Here is a 15,129-nt window from a genome sequence, read left to right on the forward strand (position 1 = left end):
TTATATGGGGTTTGAAGGAGAGAGATCAGCAGCGAACCTTTCAGTCCGCGGAGTCCAGACACTCAGCAGAGCCTTGTGAAGATAAGGTCCAGCCAGCTACGGAGAGACCGATCCTCTTTAAGAATGAACCCTTATGATCTTCACCGGGGCTGATTCAAGCCAAGCACTAGACAAACTATGTTGCTACCTATGGCAGTAGCCACCAGGGGGTGCCAGAGCGCCAGTTTTGGAAATAGACTTCATCTTAACAGAACTAAAGTGGCTGCAGGATGTCGCCTGCAAACCACATTCTCACAGGTGCCGGAGTCGCTCTTTTCATTCCATATTACAGCTATAACAGTGCTACTTCTTCTTGACGTTTGGTTTTAGGCTGCAGCACCACACGTCTGCCTGGGAAGGCGAAACACGTAGCCATGGCAGGATGAAATCTTCATAAAACAACACGGTCGGGAGCAGGTCCCTCAGTTCGTATAGGTCGGAGACCCAGCAACTTCCTGGACACAGAACGTCTGGCGGCAGAGCATTTGCCAGCTACAGCTGCAGCATCACAGGTAAGAAGGGGGTCAGAGGAGGTTAGAAGTCTCATGCAGGCACAGCAATGGGGAGCCAAGTGCCTATGCCCACAGACTCCTGCAATGCACGTGGAGAGCACAAGTGTTCTTAAGCGTTTCGTTAGCATGAAAAGGCAGACTAATATAGATCATAGCCTTTCAAGCTATGCTGGACAGGGGCGCCTCTGGAGTGCATAACACACAATTTGCTGTAGTGTTTGCTCTCAAATCGTAGTACATTTATTCATGCAATTTTAATACTACTTTATAGATGGATACTTTTGACACCCATGGTATTTTCTTGTTGCAATCCTTTTAAATAAATATTCGTGTGAATCTACATTTATAATCATGGACCAGCCTTTCTTAGAAAGTTAGTGATGAAAATGAAATCCCCCTGCGGAAGACAAAGAAAAAAGAAATATGAAAAAAAAGGAGGCTCTGCGGCACGAGCTTACTTTCAAGAAAAAGAAAAAAAAATATTGGAGTAAAGTATCTCCCACAATGATGTTGGCGCGAGCTGAGCGCTGCAATAACGTTCTTTCTCAAGCCTTGGATTGAAGGGTTGAAGAGTGTCCCGGCTCAGCACCTGTTACAAGTCACAACCACCTACTCGGTGCATATACTGTCACTGGTGGGCCCCAGGCTCCATAATTACTGGTGGTCCCCGGGTGGGGCAGGCCCAACGTTACCGCCACTTCCTGGCTAGCCATCATTTCAAGACGCCGCCCGGGCTGAGTAAGGTCTGTGGGGCCCCCACTGCTGCAATGATGGCCAGGCAGCATCTGCCATATGCAGACCCGTCATAACGAATAAACGGACTCCCCCCACCCCACGCTGCAGATGATTGCTAGGCTGCAGCTGACAGAAGCAGCCCAGCCAAAAAAGTGCTTTGTAGCCCCCACACATGCTTCAAGGTGTCTAAATTCAAAGATTTCTCCTTCCTGTGTCCAAAATCCTAAACTGACCCTCACACACAAAACTCAATATAACGGGACAGGGGAGTGTCTTTGAGCTGTACACCAACAGCTTCTTCTCAGAGTTCTGAATTAAAAGACTTGAAGGTGATGACAAAAGTGAAAGCAAGGTTCCAGCAGAGAAGGGTTCTTCCCTTCCCCTAGAGTCTTTCTGGTTAGTCACAATGTTATTTGCATATTATCCCCAAGGAGGATTGTTCATCCCTTGCGCGTTCTCCGTTTCCATAAATATTCACAATGTCACTTATAGATATATTTCACAGTTCTCTCTTTGGCTCTGATATCCTGTTACAGAAAAAGGGATATGGCTCTTATGGTTCACAGAAAAACAAGGTGGGGGAATCTCTAACCCATGTTCTTTCAGTTTAACACAATATAATAAAAGGCAGGAGGTTCTCTGCCCCGATTCTCCAGTTCCTGGTTTACTCTCCTGCCAGGGTTTTTTCTTTGTTTACTTGGGTGCAAGTCCAAGACTCGCTGTGTGCCTGGTTTACTCTACTGCCAGGGCTTTTGCTGCTTGGCTTGAGTATGAGCCCCTGACTAGCTGAAGTGTCTGGTTACTCTCCTGCCAGGGATTTCTGCTGTTTGACTTGGGTCTGAGTCCCAGACTTACTGAGTGCCTGGTTTACTCTCCTGCCAGGGCTTTTTTGCTGTTTGACTTGGATCTGAGTCCCAGACTCACTGAGTGCCTGGTTTACTCTCCTGCCAGGGCTTTTTTAATCATTTTAATATGTGCATGCAAATGCCAGGTTTCCTCGCTCTACTTGCATTTGCTCGTTCTTGTATCCAAGTAATTATAGTTCCTATTTTTTGTGTCATCGGCCCTTCTCCAGGTAAAATTAATGCCCCACTTCCCCTGTAAGGGCTTCTGTTCGTTGCTAATGATACACAGCATTCTGCCTGAAGCGCCATTGTAACCTATTCTCCTTCTCTGGGCTTACCGGTTGTCTTTGTCACCTTCGGTATCCCTTGCGACTCTCCGGTTTCTTTGTGGTCGGTCTGCTGTACAGGAGCATGCCTCGTCGGCCTCTCTGTGTTCGTCCCGCCTCCTCCTTCACTCGGTGGTTATTGCTGCTCCTCCTGGCAATGCAGTGAACACTTCTCAGCTCAACCTCTCTGGACGCCGTCTTCTCCCGTTTCTTTGTTTCGTACTGCCTTGCTTCCTCCCACGTCCTAAACAGCATTGGGATGCCCGGATCTCTCATGTTGCTCAGGTGTTCTGCGTTTGAATGTCCTGGCACCTGTTAGTAACTTCCAACCAACGACTAGACTGTGGTGTCAGTGTGCTGCTCTTGGTAATCTTCATTACTCAATTCCTCTTCCTCGTCGCAGTGTTGTGAAAAGGGGTGGGGGTAAAAAAGTATCAGTACTGTTTGTTTTATTGTTGTTTAAGTGAGAAGAACACATATAAGATTGGCGGTCAACAATTAGTGGAGGTTCTTCATCCACAGGACAATAGGCCATATAAAAATGGGGAGAATGTAACTGGGTACTAGCTTCTACCTTTCACTGGCCACATGAGGAGGGATTTCCCTTGGAGAACCAATGACAAGTTCGCTAGATTTGTCACAATAGTTGCAGTGTACCGTATAGACTCTTTAGTATACATGTTAAGCACTTAAAAACATATTTTTAAGGAACTGTTTAATATTTTCAAGAGGACTAGTTTTTAAATTTTGGATCCTTCATTTGTATTAGTTATGCAGTTGCTTAGATCTCTTTATGGCATACATTGTGTCTTTTGCTTCCCCCTTTTAAATAAAACTTCTAAACTAGGTGGTATACTGGAAGAAAGGTATGACTGATCAAAAGAAGAACTAAAAAGACCATACACCAGCATTTTGTTGACTGATTTTCCTTTTGTGTGGAAAGTTATTATAACCAGTGTTTTTTTCCCGCAGGGGATTTGGGGAATACCATCCTAGCCTTTGCCTTTGCATCCCATGTCAAATTCCAAGAGAGGTGCACCAAGGTGATCTTGAGCCCAGGTAAGCGGGGGTTGGAGGCAGGTAAACTGCAGGTCAAGTAAAGCAACTAAAAGTATAATGGTGTGCCCGCCTACACCTGTCTTCCAATAAGTGCGTAGTAGCCATGCCTCCATCCCTCCACTACGAAAAGCTACCTAGTTAACTAGAAAACTGCATACTGTATAGATTTCACAGCCAATATATGCATAGTAGGTTAGAATTTGTGGAAGTTGGGGGTAAATGCACACTGCTCAACCTGTCAAAGTTGTAATGTACATTATATGATGTTTAAATGCTCTCCCAAATTAAACTAGCATTAAGCTCCAAATGAAACTTATTTCAAAATCCATTACGCTATATGAACATGTAGAAGGTTATCAAAGGAAACAATTTGTTGATTAAAAAGTAATATTGCTTCAAAGCCATCCTGAAACAATCGATTGGCCTATGATGCGACATTGAGTAACGAGGGTGCTAACAGAACTTTCCCTGTAGTGTACTCCTGCTCTAAAGGACCACCCATGTTTCATCTGAGCTTTTCTGCCTCTACAGCCTACCCACTCACCCAGGATGGACTGTGATTGGCTAGCAGGCGGATTGCGCAGGTAAGAGTGGGAGGTCTTTCTGCACTGGAAATGGCAGCTATCCCACTGCTTCTTTCAGGGAGTGAGCAGTTTCGTATGTATACATGAACTGCTCCATCCCCATTCACCTCACCCCATTCCCCCCACCACCTCTGGATAATATATAAGACCAGCGGAGAGGGATTGCCAAGAGCACACGCAGGAACAGTGATGCCTGCGCTTTGCAAAACCTGGGCACACCTCTTATCCCAGAAGATGCAAGATCACAAGTAAGAGCTACTGGAGGAAGGGGGCGTGTGAACGCAGGGTGCTTGGCAATGTAAGCCAGTGCCAATCCCGTATCTGTTATTTGCAAAGGAAGCCTGCACTGGCACCTCTTCATGTTGCACCCGTTGCATGGGCGTAATTATAGGGGGTAAAGGGGTGTTTGTCCCCCCCAACTTTCATGGCACACCATTTTGTCCCCATTCATTTGGCTGGGGCACCTTTTCTTCATACATAATGTTGCGTAGTAATACGCTGTTGGGCGCATGCGTGAGCCAGAACGAGGCTCACGCATGCGCAGTGTTAATAAACACGGCCCGTGCGGCAGTTCACGCCGGGGACCCTAACCATCCACATGTCTCCGGCGTAGCTCCTTCGACGTATGAGGAGCGAGTGTGTGTGTGACTGCGTGGGGCCCCCCAACGCCCCCACGATATCCAACACTGGCGACGAGGACGGCGCGGGAGCCATCCTCCGCTCCAGCAACGTTCTAGGAGAAGAATGTTGACTCGCGTCCACACGAGTCCACGCGTATGGCCGGCGGCCATCTTGGTCAACACGTGAAAGGCAGTGGTAGCGGCCCGTGAGGGTGCTCGTGCGCCACTTGCACTTTTGCTTTGCCCAGCAGCAATTTTTGGAAATTCCACAGCCCTTACATTTACAGGGCTGTGGCACAGGTGACCAGGAGGAGAGAAGGGTGCAGGAAGAGCACCACATCGCAAGGGGACTCAGCACACCAGCCCAGCAGCCACAGAAGGTGTCCAGCAAGTACCTGTGAGTGCTATTCACCAAGATGGGGGAAGAAGATGACCTAGATGGTGCAATTGCCCCCATCCCACGCAGGATGAACAGCACGCTAAGCCCCATGCCTGAATTTGATACCACAGGCCCTCCATCTAAGCTGGGTCCAAAATGGCTCCTGTGGGTAAACGGCTAGAAATGTTTTTCACGGCCGCAGGGGTCACGGAAGATGCAGAGAAGATCGCCATCATGGTATACTCGGCAGGGGTGGAGGTACACAAGATCTATGACTCGCTGACCATCCCTGTGGCCACCTACGTTGCAGTGAAACAAGCACTCAGGGATTACTTCCTTCCCATGGCAAACGTAGACTTTGACAGGTTTGTCATGTGCGCGGAGAAGCAGCGAGAAGATGAATCATTGGACAAGTTCTGTGCGCGACTCCGACACCTATCAAGCTCCTGTAGATGGGGTAACGAAGAAGAGATGGTTCGTAACCAGTTGCTGCAAGGGTGCAGCTCTGGAAAACTGCGGAGGCAGGTTTTGAGAGAACCTGGGCTAACCCTGCAACAAATCCTAGACATGGGGAGAGCGTATGAACTGGCTGATGCCAGGGGGGCAAAGATGGACGCAGCTACTCATGTAAAGTAGGAGGAAGAAGCTTTTGCAGTCGGTCGCTTTGCACCAGGGAAGGCAAGATGGGCGCCAAGAGGTGGAGACCCACCCACAGGTCACAGCAATGCTCCATCATGCCAATACTGCGGATATGACCTGCCACATGTAGGCGAGTGCCCCGCCAAATCAAGAACCTGCGGCAGATGTGGCACTCCGGGACACTATGCGAGAGTGTGCAGGGCAACGACACCAGAGGTCTGGAGATAGTTGGCCGAGGCACCTCTAGTGGGATACGGGTCTGTCGTCCATTGAACAGGGCATGCAAGATTTGAACATCGCAGAAGAAGAGGAAGAGGAGGACGAAATCTTCTTCATATCCAGTATCGCCAAAGGCCCAGGGAAACGGCACCAGCCCACGTGCACAGTGAACATTGGGGAAACACCCACGCCGGTCCTGATAGACACTGGAGCGTCCGTCTGTGTGCTAGCGACTGAACATTACAACGCGTTGCCTGGCCCACCAGGGTTGGCAGAGTCCACGGCATGCATATATGCTTTTGGTGGGCACACTCCGCTCCCCATCCAGGGGGTATTCGTAGCATCAGTGACTCATGGACAGACCAGAATCAAAGCAAGATTCTTCATCACAAGTGTGAGCCCACACTCACTCCTAAGTTGCGCCGCCGCTGAAGCGCTAAACATTGTCCACTTCTCATTTGCGGTGTACTGCGCCGACCTGGAAAACCTACTACAACGGTTCGAGACAATCTTCAATGGGATAGGAAAACTGAAAGCTGATCCAATACGCCTCCACATAGACGGGTCAGTGAGACCAACAGCTCTCAAACACCGCCGTATCCCGTTCCATCTGAGAGCACAGGTGGAGAAAGAGTTGCAGTCCCTGATTGACCGAGACATCATCGAAAGGGTGGAAGGCCCCACCCCTTGGGTCTCCCCAATTGTAGTGGCCCTGAAGCCTAAACAGCCAGGCGCGGTGCGCATCTGCGTGGACATGAGGCTACCCAATGTAGCCATGAAGGGGGAACGCCACATCACGCCCACCTTAGATGATATCGTTGGGGAACTCGAGGGAGCGAAAGTATTCTCAAAACTGGACCTACGATCTGGATATCACCAGTTAGAGTTACACCCCGAGTCCAGAAACATTACGACCTTCACGACTCATGAGGGGTTATATCAATACAAGCGGCTCAGTTTCGGAGTCTCGTCCGCGGCAGAAGTCTTCCAAAATGCCATCAGGGGAGCTCTGTCAGGACTCAAGGGAGTGATCAACATGTCGGACGACATCCTGGTCTTTGCCCGATCGGAGGCAGAACATCTGAAGCGCCTAGAGAACACCCTGGAAAGGCTGCGCACTCTAGGTCTAACACTACACAAAGAAAAGTGTGAGTTTCTGAAAGACAGGTTGGAGTTCTTTGGTTTTGTTTTCCATGCTGGAGGGATCTCCCCTGATCCAGAGAAAGTGAAGGACATCCGTGAAGCCGCTCCACCGACATCTCCAGCGGAGATTAGAAGCTTCCTGGGGATGGTGAACTATTGCGGTTGCTTCATCCGTGACCTAGCCTCGCTATCAGAGCCCTTAAGAGCACTCACCAGGAATGACGTCGCATGGAACTGGAGTGGAAAAGAGCAGCGGGCGTTCAATGTCATTAAGAGCGCCCTATCAGGCCAAGAGACCATGGCTTATTTCAACTCGGACCGGGAGTCTGAAATTGTGGTCAACGCCAGCCCCGTGGGCCTGGGAGCAGTTCTTATGCAGGCGGACAATCAAGGAACCACGAGGCCCATCGCTTATGCCAGCAAAGCCCTCACCGAGACGGAGAGGAGATACTCTCATATCGAGCGGGAGGCCTTGGCCATACTGTGGGGGTGCAAACATTTCCGAATTTACATTCTGGGGAAACCAGTTGTCGTGGTGACGGATCACAAGCCCCTAATCCCAATTCTATCAGGGACCTCGTCCAAACCACCACCTCGCATTGAACGATGGATGCTCTTGCTAATTGAGTATGGGGTCAAACTACTGTATCGGCCAGGAACACTTGACCCGGCAGAATATTTGTCCCGTCACCCGAGCTCGGGAAGGCTCCGAGACTCCATTGAAGTGGCCGACTGCGTAGAGGCCGTACACCTGGCTGTCGAATCTGCGCTGCCCATTGCCCTGGCCTGCCAGGTAATTGCAGAGGAATCCAACAGGGACGAAACGTTCACCAAAATCAGACAGGCGATAGCGAGTGGGGAGTGGCGAGAGGTCCTGCAAGACAACTCCAGGAGGATCATAGGGGCTCAAAAGGACCTGCAAGCCCTCTGGAAGGCGCGGCACGAGTTGACGGTGGCAGATGACGGCCTCCTGCTGAGGGGTCACCAGATTGTGATCCCGAGAACATTAGTTGACAAAGTCCTACATCTCGCCCATAATGGCCACCGGGGGATGGCCAAGATGAAAGCTCGTCTGAGATTAAAGGTCTGGTTCCCGGAGCTGGAAAGCAGAGTGGAGGAGTTTGTGAAGAACTGCATTCCCTGCCAAGCTGCGAGTCCGGTGGAAAGAGGGCCGCCGATCCAAGCAATGGTAAGGAGCGACCAGCCATGGGGGACGGTACATGCCGATTTGTGGTCCACAGGCCGGGGAATGTACTTTCTGGTGGTGACCGATCAGTGGTCACGATATCCCGAAGTTGAGCTGGTCGAGTCCACATCCAGTGAACACACCATCATGGCGTTGGAGAAAATGTTTGCCACGCATGGGTTTCCAAGTGAGTTGTGCTCGGACAACGGTGCCCCGTTCAACGGGCAGCAGTTTGCAACCTACTGTGAAGAAAGAGGGATAAAACATCGTAAGGTCACACCCCTCTGGCCAAGAGCAAATGGGGAGGTAGAGCGATTTATGCGAACACTCAACAAGGTGTTTCGCATATCAATGAATGGAGGGGAAGATCTAAGACGCAACCTGTTCGAATTTCTCCGAGAGTACCGCTCGACCCCGCATCCACTGGGGTCGCCCCGGCAGAGGCGCTCTTCAAACGGGTGCCAAGAGGATTGTTACCAGAAATCGAAGGTCGACATCCGGGAGAGATCAATAACGAGCAGGTGCAAGCGGAGAGTGCCACTCAGAATGAAAGAGAGACCACCAGGAGGAGGCTCCCAGAGAAAGACATTGCCGTGGGTGACACCGTACTAGTGCGAAACAGAAGGCCGGAAGGAAAGTTGTCAAAACCATATGAGACGCAGCCACTTGGGGTGACGCACGTCAAAGGGTCTATGGTCACCGCCGCCAATGCACGAGGGACTGTCATCAGGAACGTGTCCTTCTTCAAGCGCATCGGAACTGCGAGCTCGGAGGAGACAGTCACACCTGACCCGGAGCAGAATGCCGAGTCAACACTGAGACACGATGAACCGCCCGAGACTCAAGGGACGCCCGATGTACCTCAGGATGAAGCACGCAGGTACCCGAGCCGGGCGGGGCGCAGGCCGCCGCAGAGGTTATAAGACTTCCTTACGGACTCTGCTTCGTGATCAGTGATACACTAACAGTTTAAGTTGTATTTGAGCACTGTTAATTCTATGTTTCTTCATGTTTTCTGTTTCGGGGGGAAAAGGAGGGATGTTGCGTAGTAATATGCTGTTGGGCGCATGCATGAGCCAGAATGTGGCTCACCCAGGCGCAGTGTTAATAAACACGGCCCGTGCGACAGTTCACGCCGGGGACCCTAACCATCCACATGTCTCCGGCGTAGCTCCTTGGGCGTATGAGGAGCGAGTGTGTGTGTGTTTCCCCAATGTTCCCACGATATCCAACACATAATGTCCCCCCCAAACAATTTCAGAAAAGTTACTCTACTGACCCATTGTGTCTGTCAGGAAAGCGTATATGTGCCCTGCTCATACTGCACATATCACCATTTATGGAGGAAGCTTGCAGCAGCCCAATCATGATGTATAAGTAACCATTTGTTTACAAAACACTTTTTATGAAACGTTATGTCACAATCAATTTTTAAGACGCAGTTAATTATTGTACTATGGGAAGCTTGCACTGGGCCAGCCTATTTTTTCCTTTACCACTTTTTGAAGCTTGCACTGGCCTTGCTCATTCTCTGCGAGGGAAGCTTGCACCGGTCCTGGCCATGCAGTACCTCTTTTTCATGAAACATGTACTGGCCATGCTCATGCTGTACTTTTTGTGATTAAACTTCCAGCTGCCTTGCCTCTGCTGTATGGTTTTTGAGGTATGCTTGCTCTTGCGCTTGGCCGTGCAAGTTAAAGATGGAAGCTTGCACTAATTCCACTTATTGCAATTGTAATTGGTTATTTATAACGTGCTTAATACCAAGAGGTTTCTAAGCACGAACCCGGGGATCGAACCTGTGTTGCTCCACGTTGTCTTGATTCCAAGGCGAGCGCGTTGCCCCTGGGCTATCCTCCTGACACGAGGAGGATAGCTACAGTGTGTTTGCAAGCTTGGTGCTGTATTTTACATTTCTGAATGAAGCATGCAGCGTCTGTGTGTGCGTGTCTTTTGTAATCTTAACATGTTATTAAAAAAGATTTGAAGGATGTTGGAGAGTGTGAGTTGCATGTCCCATATTCAAAGACGCCAGGGCACATTGAGTATAGGGCATGCGATCAAAGAATCCAAGATTCTGGCAGCAAAATTAGGTTTTTGCATGGGGCAGCAAAAATCGCTGCACTGGCACCGATATTCGCAAAGCATACCCCAAGATTATAAAATACACAAGATGTCCCTCTCAAAAACTCATCGATGACCTTTTAATCTTCATGTCGCGAATATAAAACCCCCTGAATAAATGTAATAACAAAACAAATGTGTTATGATAAGCAAGCATGCCTCCCCCTCCTTAAAGTGCACTTTGAGATGTCCAAACTCTAAGCAGTGAGCCTTGGGCGAGTCTGGGAAATGATCCAGACGATTCAAGGTTTCAATCCTTCAATTTGTCAGAAGGACACTACTCAGCAAGATTGCTAAATGTGATAACCAAAACACTTGCTCCAGACATCACTGAGCGGCAAGTGATTCTATCCCACATGGCACAGACACGAGCAAAATGGCATACCTAATAATACACCCACTGTGTAAGACACATAAGGCAGATACCAAGGAACTTGCCAACCACTGCCACATTTCAAAACTGATGAAGATGCTGGAAAGCAAGATCACAAAATGGCTGCAGGAATAGACACAGACACACAAACTACTGAGAGACCACCAATTCAATGTCAGACAACCAAAGGGAGACACCAAAGAAGACCTAACCCCACCTTCACCTGGATCTCCTCCCAGTTTTGATCCTCGCCATCCTCGTGCGGCACAGGACATAGAAGACCACAAGATCATGCTGGGACACTCGATGAATTGTCAGGATCTTCCCTGAATTGGATCAAGCTTATCTTTACCAAGTCTGAGTCACCAGATCTACTTTACACACCTTCCTGTGCCCCACGGGCCAAGAAGATATGAGGTCACGCGGTGCTCCTCCTTATCCTCACCTCTGTTTAAAATGAACATTCACCCTACCTGACCTTACCATCAAACTGAACAACCTTGAGCTACTGATTTAAACAGATGCCACTTAGATGGACCCCTGCCTTAATGGATGCGTGAGATGGCTCAATATTTCAACCTTCATAGAGGACAGATTAATCTGGATGAAGCAGAGCTTCCGAAGCCAATCCTCCTGAGAAAACAATTCAAACTGGCAAACCTAGTACTTAAGATGGCCGGGATCCTTTCAAAATACCCCTGCACCCATACATACTGCATGCCACAAAACAAAAGCTGAGCAGGTAATCATTTATGGCATGACTGTACTACCACAACAAGATTAACACAGGACTACCAACAAACCAAATCCAAACACTACAAAGGATCCAAAAGCCGTCGTCCCTCATGGGTAGCACCAACGAGTCCATGTACAAAAGATGCCCAAAATGTCCTCATTGTTTTAATAGATGATTTCCTTCCAGTAAATTTGGCCTCTAAGGTATAAATAGCAGAGCGGCCTGGAGACCACACTGTGTCCAGCCTAACAGGAAACGTATTGGAAATAGCTAACTAGGTCCTTACGGGTACATAGCAGTGTAGAACCGGGTAGGGCCAGGAAGAACGCTGCACCACTTGGGTAGATTTACCACGCCCAGTTCTCCCACACCTGCCCCCACTTAGCTGAGTGGCAAGTGATCATTGTAACAAAAGTTCTAATGCTTGCTGATGAGGGATGTGAGCTTAGTGGCACCCCACAGTGCCACTTAGCTCACATTGGTAGGTTCTAGCCCACAGTGGTAGGTTGCTTGCCAACCATGGTCTCTTACTACAGCAACCCACAGGTGTTCCTCAGTCTGCTGCTTTAAAAGCCTTTCTGGACCCACTGGATCCCTCCACCACAGAGAAGAGAGAAGACAATAACACTGTGTGGAAAGGTACATTTTCTGTAACGTTTGTACATTATGTATACGTTATTTGAATGTTATGCAATGGATGTGCACAGGGGAGTTGGAATGAATATACATGAATGGAAGTGAGTGAATTTTCATGTGTGTGTGTGTCAGTCACTTAGTGAGTGGTTGTGTGTTCAAGTATCATGCATGAATTAATGTGTGTCACTGGAAGTGGAGCGAGACTGTGCCAGGAGCATGAACCTGTTTTTTTTAGTGGTGTGCAGGAGTAAATTGTGGAGCAAGTCATCATGAACATGTACTTTGCAGTCACCATGCTGACATAATTTGTGTGTACCTTCAAGAACATGTTTTGCAGTGGCAATAATGGCATCCATTTGAGCCCGGCAGTAGTAAAATGTCTTTTACGAGGTCATGACAGCATATATATTGTAGACACGAACATCATAAACATCATAAACATGTGCTTTAATGTGACATTGATGGAATATTGTGTACATTTGGCCCAGGCAGCATGAACACGTTTTTCACAGGGCCATGCTTGCATATATTGAGAATGGAGGCATCATAAACATGTTCTTTACAGTGGCAGTATAGGCAGATATTGTGGACCTATGATAAAAATTATTTTACAGTGGTGATATTGGTGTATATTTAGGCTCAGGCAGTGTGAAAAAAGTGTCTCACAGTACTAAGCTGGTAGCATTTGCATCATGAACATATGCTTTACACTGGCAGGGATGGCACATTATTTGGGCAACGTCATAAGCGTCTTCTACAGTTGCAATACTGACATATGTGTGGGCACAGGCAGTATGCCCTTGTTTTACAGGGCATTGCTGGCATATATCATCGAACATGTGGTTTACAGTGGCCATAATAGCACAGAAACGCGCACTACCAACAAAGTGTTTACGTTTACAGTGGCAATTCTGGAATTTATTGTGGCACATACATCATGAAAATACTATACAATGCTCCTGGATACTGGTGGAGACCTGGCATCCAGCTATTAGCTTTTTGATGTGTTACCCTCCAGAACTTATTGTAAATTGCATGACTTTTAACCATTTGTTTCTCAAATGTGTGCCAATTCAACGCATTAGTTAAAAATATTCTTAGGAGTCCTACCCGCTGAACTATTATATGTTGGTTTGCGCTCCCATTCCACTCTCAGTTGCTTGCACTAATTCAGTGGAAGTACTTGTACATCTCCAAAGCTCAAAATCACCTACAGCTACTTACCATGAACTATTTGAAATGGAGGAGCCCTCTAAGGAGATCCCCGGAAGCAAACATGCCACTGGGCAATGCATGTGTGCATATTTTCTTTGATGGTAGTGCACCTGGAAGGCTCCTGTCGATATGTGCTGCCAGGAACCTTCATACACCTCTGCCCCTAATTCTTCCTTCCACTTCTTCATACACTGTGTTCTTATCTATTGATGTATACAGGCATGTGATTGTGTTCTTCCCCTCCCGCCATTAATCCTCTTTCAAGGCTAGCTAGTGTGTGGCATACCCTCGTTTTGATATCATCAATGACTATCCAGTGGCATACTTGTGCATAGTGTCATCGTTCTGTTTCCAGTAGATGAACTTTGGCCTTGCACTGCTCAAAGAGGGTGACACGCCTCTTTCGTGTGGCTGCTCCAGATCATGAAGGACTGGAGTAAAGGGGCCAGGTAATGGTTGAAATCTCCGTTCTTTAGTAGTGTGATCCCAGAGGCTCACTGGTACTCCACCTGCACTAGGGAGCGCTTCTTGGGTAGAAATTGCACTTCCTATGGACTCTTATCAGGGAGAATACCCTCAAGCCACCTTTTCTCAGAAATACTAGCACATTGCTCGCAGTCTGGAGCCAACTGTGCACCATCAAAGTACACACACTCCTCAATTATGGAAGCTCATAAGAGTATTTTACCTCAAACTTATTCCAGTGGCATTAAAAAACATGTCCCTCTGGTTCCATTCGCTTGCAGGAAATGGACATAGGGAGTGCCTAGAACCAGAGAACCACTGGAACAAGATGTATTTTTAATGCAGGCCAACAGTCTCTGATTTCAGAGATCTTTTATTTGTTTTGCCCAAAGATCAGGGGTGTTTTATTGGTAAAGCATATCTGGGATATTGGCCATGTCTGTACTCAACCACAAAATGATCTCATTGGAAGACCTATCTTGTACCAGTATGTGCATTATTTCCTGAGATTCAGACCTCAAGGTTGTCTGAGTTGTTGTAGTTTATAGAGAAGCCAAATACAGCTTCAAGCCCCTTGAACTCCCTGCAGTACCAAGAAAAGGGATTGCTGTGAATTTTTAAGAATTACACAATCTGCATACAATTGCAAGTCTGAAAACCTGTGCAAGTCTTCTGCTCAGAAATAATTATGGTAGCCCATCCCAACTCATTTGTCAGCTTGGCACTGTGCCACCATCGGTTGTTACATTGGACCACTCCTTTTCTCTCTCAGGACCACCCGACTGTGCTTTAAGGGGGTCAGGGATAGTTGCAGCAGATTCCCAGCAGTCTCCAAAAACTGTCAGTGAATCAGGGCTACATCAAACCCCCATGAGTAGCACCCGGCAATAATTTAGTTTTTAGTGGTAACAACGCCATAAGTGTGCTGTAGGGCATGCCATGAAAGAAATACATACATGGAAGCTGTCTGCCTGATAAGGCAGGACAGCCAGCGCCTGACTCCCAAAATGCAACTCTCTCCAAATGTGTATAGCTTGCCATCGTTTTACTGGTAGTGTATTGGCTTAAATGAAACAAGTAGAAAGGCCAGTGTGCATTGTGTGCTCAGAAGAGTTGCAGGTTTCAATGACTGGCACTGATATGTCATATATAAAAAATGGTGCTTGTTCTTATGTTCCCAAAATGCTCTTTGATTTTATGCAAAGTACCAAGTAATCAACATTGGTGCTATTTACCCCTCCTCCCTGTTCTCCTGGTTGCTCGCCTGTGTGATTCTAGGGCCCACTGAAGATGT

The 15,129-nt window shown here is 47.9% G+C and overlaps 1 long non-coding RNA gene across 1 annotated transcript in view; it reads left to right on the plus strand.

The window, feature by feature from the left end:
* Positions 1-335: 335 nt before the first annotated feature.
* The window catches only part of LOC138515551 (uncharacterized), a 97,937-nt gene continuing 83,143 nt past the window's right edge, over positions 336-15,129 (plus strand). Inside the window, exons 1-2 of the long non-coding RNA XR_011282069.1 lie at positions 336-551; positions 3,430-3,516. This is a non-coding gene — a long non-coding RNA (uncharacterized lncRNA). The remainder of the gene's footprint in view (positions 552-3,429; positions 3,517-15,129) is intronic.

The sequence above is a fragment of the Ambystoma mexicanum genome, chromosome 6q (genome assembly GCF_040938575.1).
Source record: "Ambystoma mexicanum isolate Mex_15411 chromosome 6q, UKY_AmexF1_1, whole genome shotgun sequence".
Classification (NCBI taxonomy): domain Eukaryota; kingdom Metazoa; phylum Chordata; class Amphibia; order Caudata; family Ambystomatidae; genus Ambystoma; species Ambystoma mexicanum.